This window comes from Aulonocara sp. 'chitande type north' Nkhata Bay, linkage group LG23 (genome assembly GCF_057382095.1).
Source record: "Aulonocara sp. 'chitande type north' Nkhata Bay isolate Kocher_YH1m ecotype deep benthic linkage group LG23, A_spYH_male_GT1.1, whole genome shotgun sequence".
In the NCBI taxonomy this organism is placed as follows: Eukaryota; Metazoa; Chordata; class Actinopteri; order Cichliformes; family Cichlidae; genus Aulonocara; species Aulonocara sp. 'chitande type north' Nkhata Bay.
This window is the reverse complement of record NC_141365.1, coordinates 37,727,975-37,734,917: the sequence shown is the minus strand read 5'-3', so window position 1 is coordinate 37,734,917 and position 6,943 is coordinate 37,727,975. Positions and strand designations below refer to the sequence as shown.

General features: G+C 38.3%; 1 long non-coding RNA gene across 3 annotated transcripts; it reads right to left on the bottom strand.

Annotated features, from left to right (window-relative positions):
• Positions 1 to 3,485: 3,485 nt before the first annotated feature.
• Positions 3,486 to 6,574, bottom strand: LOC147302364 (uncharacterized). Of its 3 annotated transcripts, none has more exons than XR_015127229.1 (5): positions 6,538 to 6,574; positions 5,801 to 6,416; positions 5,290 to 5,442; positions 4,833 to 4,923; positions 3,486 to 4,238 (listed from the first exon to the last, which is right to left on the bottom strand). It is a non-coding gene; the product is annotated as an uncharacterized LOC147302364 (long non-coding RNA). The 3 variants fall into 3 exon arrangements; XR_015127230.1 differs by lacking the exon at positions 6,538 to 6,574 and having other exon boundaries at positions 5,801 to 5,836; positions 6,285 to 6,531; XR_015127228.1 differs by lacking the exon at positions 6,538 to 6,574 and having other exon boundaries at positions 5,801 to 6,531.
• Between the last annotated feature and the right edge of the window lie 369 nt (positions 6,575 to 6,943).

Sequence of the window (6,943 nt, the reverse complement as noted above, 5' to 3'; positions counted from 1 at the left end):
AGACAATATTGCTTTTGAATCTGTACTTGGATTAAAACAAGTCCTGTTGTTTTTTCATTGCTATGGTCATCAGTATTTGTAAATAGAAATGTCTATGAACTTTGAGCTGTTTAGTACTAACACTTCTATACCTGTTTTATTTTAGCAGCTGAGTTAGCCTTTTCCCGAGTCCTGTTCCCCTAAGTTACTCTTGCTATGTCCAACAAACAAATGGTTTCCTCTGCGCACCAACGGGTACCCAAATGTGCGAGCAGACATGCTTCATAATGTTCGGTACATTTACCTGGGAGTGGGGCCATCCACACTGTTTAATCCATTCACGTTGTTTTTGACTTTGTGAATGGAAAGAACACAACTCCTCCAGACACAATCTCTCGCCGTATCGGTGGGCACACTGCTTCACCATCTTGCTTGAGGTTAATGTTTGTCAGACACAGTAACGGTTGCTATAATGTGTATTTGGACAATGGCCCTTTCGGGGGAGGGGCCGGTGAGAGGTCAATTATAAGATAAGATAAGATAAGATAAGATAGAACTTTATTAATCCCTCGGGTGGGTTCCTCTGGGAAATTCGACTTCCAAAAAAAGCACAGCAACGACCGAAGTTACAGTTACAGAACTGTTATATATATATATATATATACACACACACACACACACACACACACACACACACACACACACACACACACACACACACACACACACATATAAATACAGAGACAAATATAAATAAAATATACAAAGGGGATAAATAGAATAAATAGGAATAAAAAATAAAAATACAAGTGAATTGCACATTTCAAGTATTGAGTCTATTGCACTGTTGACTATTTACAAAAAGTATTGCACAAGGTATTGTACAGTGAGGTGCAGAGGCACTACAGCTTAGTTGTTCCCCCCTCCTTTGTCCTCCTGTTTCCCCTCCCTCTCCCCTCCAGAGAGGAGTTAAACAGTCTGATGGCGTGTGGGATAAAGGAGTTTTTAAGTCTGTTAGTTCTTGTCTTGGGGAGAAGCAACCTGTCACTGAACAGACTCTTCTGATTGTTTATGGCCGTGTGCAGAGGATGCCCAGCATTGTCCATAATGTCCATCAGTTTCTTTAATGTCCTTTTCTCTGCCACTGTCACCAGAGTGTCCAGCTTCATGCCGACCACAGAGCTAGCCCTCCTGATCAGTTTCTCCAGCCTGGATGAGTCCCTCTTTGCTGTGCTGCTCCCCCAGCACACCACAGCATAGAAAAGTACTCCAGCAACCACTGACTGGTAAAACATCCTCAGGAGCTTCCTGCAGATGTTAAAAGACCTCAGCCTCCTGAGGAAGTACAGTCGGCTTTGGGCTTTTTTATACAGGTGCTCTGTGTTGCATGACCAGTCCAGTTTATTGTCCACCCACAGCCCGAGGTACTTGTACTTGTTGACCACCTCCACCTCCTCCCCCTCTATCTGAACTGGCAGTGGACCTTCTCTGGACCTCCCGAAGTCCACAACCAGTTCCTTAGTCTTTGAGGTGTTGAGTTGCAGGTGGTTTGTGTGACTCCATGCGACAAAGTTCCTCACCAGACTTCTGTACTCCTCTTCCTGATCATCCCAGATACACCCCATGATGGCCGTGTCATCTGCAAACTTCTGAATATGGCATAATTCAGAGTTGTAGCAGAAGTCAGAGGTGTACAGGGTGAAGAGAAGAGGGGACAGCACAGTTCCCTGTGGTGCTCCTGTGCTGCTGACCACTGTGTCAGACGTGATGTCCTTCAGCCTGACGTACTGTGGTCTGTCGGTGAGGTAGTCGGAGATCCAAGCCACCAGGCAGGGGTCCACCTCCATCCTGTTCAGTTTTATGCCACCTCTTTTGACATGAGAGGTGTATTTTATAATTTATGTATTGGAGTAATTACTAACAACTACTTTAGTGGTGTAATTTTCTGTTTATTACTTTGACTACTTGGATTTTATGAACAGCATAGAAACAGTTGTTTAAACACTCTCTTAAATTTTACTTTGTTGTCTTATATTTTTTCATGTAGGATACGGACAGTGAGGCAAAAAGCTGCATGGAGCAAACTGTGATGGGGGTGTACGTCATCCAGAAGGAGGGTGCTGAACCTGAAGAGGACGTTGGTGTCCTGATTGAGGGTGTGGACGCTAACACTGATTTGGGTAACATTGCACAAGCATGTGCTCTGTTGTTTGGACTCACATACTGTTTGAACCTGAGCTACCCACCAGAACTTAAATGCACCTTTGAAGTCCTCCAGAAGATACTTTTATATCTTGATGGACAAAAGCTCTCTTCAAAGGCACAGTTTCTGGAAAAACAAGCTTATGGGGTGAGAGCACTTGAAAATGACTGATAGGTCATGAATGGTTCATTGGTGCAATGGTGATTTCCAATATATAATGTTAATATTTGAGTTGTTTATATGTTTTTCTTTCATTTAAAAAATATATTTTTTAAGTTTTTGGATTCTCTCTGTTGGGCAATTCACCTTTTATACAGCACTGCAGATGATTTTTGTTTGTCCTTGGATCAAAATGGATCAGAAGTACTGACAGAAGTACTGTTCTGTTAATTATTTTTCATTTAATTTTGAGTTTGTAGTATAGGTACTAATTCACACATACCATAATGCTGTCATGTGTTGAATGGAGATATCACTGGAGTGCTTTAGTGCCCCCCCCCCTTTTCTCTTTTTTTTTCTCCTTTGTAGAACAAAGTTAACATTTTACACACTGAAAAAAATATGTTGTTGGATTTACTTAATTCAATGGTGGACATTTGTTGCACACAGATGTTTTGCTTTGGCAGCAACTTAAACAATTGAATTAAATTAACACAATTTATTCATGTTCAATAAACTTGTGCAATTTGTGTTGATAAAATGTGACTTAAACATGTTTTGATGAAGTAATTTGAGCTCTTGGAATATTTTAATCCTTCACAATTTTCTCACGTTATCCCAACACGATTCAATAACTTTTACCCAATACTACTTGGTCACTTAAATACTACATGTTATCTTCAAATTACATTTTGCTATTATATTCTAGTATCAAATACACAATTTTCAAATGGAGGCCTTATAACAGATTGTATTGTTCTCTTCCAAGATGGTTGCTGGCATCCACCAGTAACCTTTCAAAACAACATGTCTAATTTCACTGCAGTAGGTAAAGAATTAAACTGACATTACTCCTCTACTGAATCTATATAAATCAACAGTTAAATAATGTCAGTTCTTCCGTGTTCTCTGGAATCAATCACAGCAAAGAAATTGGACTGTTTCTTTTGAAAAATGTTGGGAAAGAACAATACAAAACATTCTATTTAAGGCCTCTAACGTCAAGATTCAGTTAAACAACAATTATAACTAAACAATTTGAGGTAATGTTAGTTTCCATTAACATTAAATTAGGTTACTGAATTGGCAAACACCTTCCTATTAACACTACCCATTTTACCCCAATAACTAAAGAAATTAGCACTTGCAGGTCAAAACCTTTATTCAAGAGACGCAAAAATAACATTGATACAGTGACTGTCAAAAATTACAGCACTGATCATACTGTGACATCTTGGTTCAAAACAGCACACTTAGAAATATTCAACGTTCTTTACTTCAACTGAATGAAACTGAAAATACCATTTCACACGACCCATATGGGATATTTAGACTGTATAACTGTTCACGCTACATCTCTTCACTAGTAAAAGAAAGAAAAAATACAAAGAGAAATTTAAAAATGCTGCCAAACAGACAAACAGAACTTGTACAGAGCAAAAGGAAAAACAAACAACAACAAAAAAACGGCTCGTCCTCATGGCAGTTGCAGAGTATATAAAAATGAACCCTGCGATCCGTTCCTGGAATTGAGCTTCAAAAATGCAGCAGAACAAGTGTGAGATTTAAATGTCCTCTCACCTAGAGCTGGTCACCTCACATGCATAACAGTGAGCTTCGTTGCAGGAGCAGTTTTGTCTTAGTTGTGAGCTTTTCTTGAGAGCTGAGTTGCATCCAACTCCATTACCACCCATTGAATCACCTCAAAAGTGTAGCAGAGTTGTGATGGGTAACTCATGTTGAAGGAATAAAAAAGGTCCAAACAGCATGGCTACTGCAAAGGTCACGTTATCCAGATCTTGAAGAACAACATCAGAAAAGTCATTGCCTGCCGCATCCTCTGGAGACAGATGTTCATTGTGGTTTTCTCAATCTGTGCAGTGGCCTCAGTCAAGTCCTGGTTAAACACAAAACATTTCTTTAAGATTCCTTTTTAAACTCATCTCTTTTTAATCTACCAGTTCTAATGTTAGAGTAATTTAAACCAATGCAAGCAACATAGTAAATAGCTATAGCCAAAGAGTGGCCTGCCATGCTGCCATTCATGGTCTAACAGAGTTTCTAAGAGAGGGTGAAAAACATAATAATTTCAAATGCTTTACATTAGTTTTTGTTAGAAAGACACCGGCCCATCAGAAATCCAGGCTATGTCACTCAGAAGATGTTAGAATTCAGACTTTCAGCCCCACAATTTGGTTAGCTGTTGATCAGTTGGTCATTTTTTCAAACAAAAGCTAATATAAATATTGGTGGGATTTTCCTTTGTTCATTAGAATGACAAATTTAAAGTTTTTTCACACTGATGTGACCCCTAATACAGGGGTGGGGATGGGGCCTCAAGGGCCGGCGGCCGAGTTCACTACCAGGCCTCATGTGAACTTCAAATTATTAAAGAGGACTACTGGTCCTAACCAGTCCAATGAGGATCAAGTGGATAACTAAATGCATTTTTAAATGTTGCAAAGCCACAATCTACTCATAAAACACTCACCATGAACTCCTGCACCAAGATGTTGCAATTGTCTTTCACACAGATGCGGAGCACTGTGATGAGGGACTCCGAGCATTAATGTCATCCTTGACTATTATAACAAAGAAAACAGAGATTTGTGAACTTTTCAGTAGCACAGAAGAAAATGATCCCAGACAAAAACTCTTGACTTTTTAAACCAGTCAACATGCAACACCAGCATCTACAAAGCAATATCAAAAGTTCCTGTTTGACATCAACTTTATGGATATATAGTTTCCAGAACATTTATTTTTAAAAAAAGATAATTTTTTCTCAGTGGGCCAGTAAATGCATGACGAAAATTATGGCATCCTTTTAGTGGAATCATTACTCACAGGTAATAGTTGACTGTTTCAATGGATGTAGCATAAAAATCTTTTACTGACCTAATGCAATACATATACACTTTGTAGTTAAAGAATTTTAAAGTTCTTACTGTCATTATGGCAGCTACATCCTTTAGCTTTGTGCCCTGTTCCCCTGATCACTTTGCAAACACTTTCAGCAGACTGTCAGAGAAAAACTCAGCTCCATCAGAAACCTTGACTGTAAAGGCATGGTTGGGATGCACTGGAATGCTGCATTTTATCTGAAATGACATAAAATTATTTTGAAATAACAGCAGGCACTGTGCTTGGTTAATCAGTAATGTTTTGTTGAATAAAAACTGTGTTTCCAGATCTTATGGGATTAAAAAAAATCCAAAGATGTTTGTTTTTGATTTGCAACCCAACAACCCACAAGTTACAACCTCATTTCAGTTCAAGTGTGCATTAATGCGAGTCCAGTAATCACCTTTCTGGCAATACATACAGGTATAAGTTAAACCTATGGCAGATTTTGGATCTCTCAGTTGTATTAATAGGGTGAGTATGCATGCACCTAATAATTATAAAAAACCTATTATAATTAAGTTACAGAAACGAAAATAGAATATACTTTCTTACCATAACACCTTGAACCCACAATCCATCAGCTGACTCCTGGTGAAATGCAGAATAGAGGTCATCTCTCAATGTGCAGCAAAAAAAACAAAAACAAAAACAAAAGGACAGCAGGTGAGGGCAGGAGGGGTAGGGATGTAAGCTAGCATAATGCCGCTGATGATATTAGCTAAAGCTGTTCAATGTCCAAAATCTCACTAACACCACGGTGCAGTAAATACACATTGTAACTGAAGAGTCAGTTGGCAAATCTATTCACACAGAAAACCAAATTATGTTATGAGTGCCTCGTAATTAGGTTTAATGTGATATTACGGCTCTTGTGCCAAAGACAAATTCAAATGAAAAAGCGCCAATTCTTTGACAACAGATAAAACAGCAAATAAGCTAACGGCTCTTTTTTAGCATGTTACATGGCGACACTCTAGACGTTTAACTACATTTGGCTGAAATATGGTAAAAATGAATTCAAAAAATCAAGACATACCAAAAACGTAGAGTTGGCTGCTCGACTTGACTGAGATGGATGCCTTTTTTAAACCACGATCCAAAGCCCGCGAGATGAAATCACGCGTGGTTTCACGAGATTTAACGTTGCTATCTTATTGACTTACTTCACCTGAACATGATATGAACAATTTAATACACCCTTTCTGCATATCATGTAGTTTTTACACTATATAGTTACATTTAACTTTAAAACATGAGGCAATTGTGTTAAATGCATGCAAGATGCTTACATAAATCCAAGAGATGGCCAGTCCCTTTTTTTCAGTGCAGAAACTGCATTGAAACGGCAAAGAAATGTTCATTGTTGTTTTTAGCTGCACTGTTACTATGTTGTGTTCATGTGTCAAGGGCCTGTAAAGTTTAAGACCACTGCCACCTGTTAAGTTCAATGTATTATTGTGTCCATTTTGCTTGCTAGCATGTTTTAAGCAAGACTTGCAGTAATTGCCTTGATTAACAATATAGTTGTTCAAACAACAAGATTTAATTGTTTTCCTAAACTTTTTAACTTGTGTAGAATGAATTAAAACAAATTTCACTCTACATACTTAAATAAATCACTTCAAATCAATGTAAGTATACTATGTTGATCCAACGTAATCTGATTACATTAAACCACCAAATGCTAAATGCCCC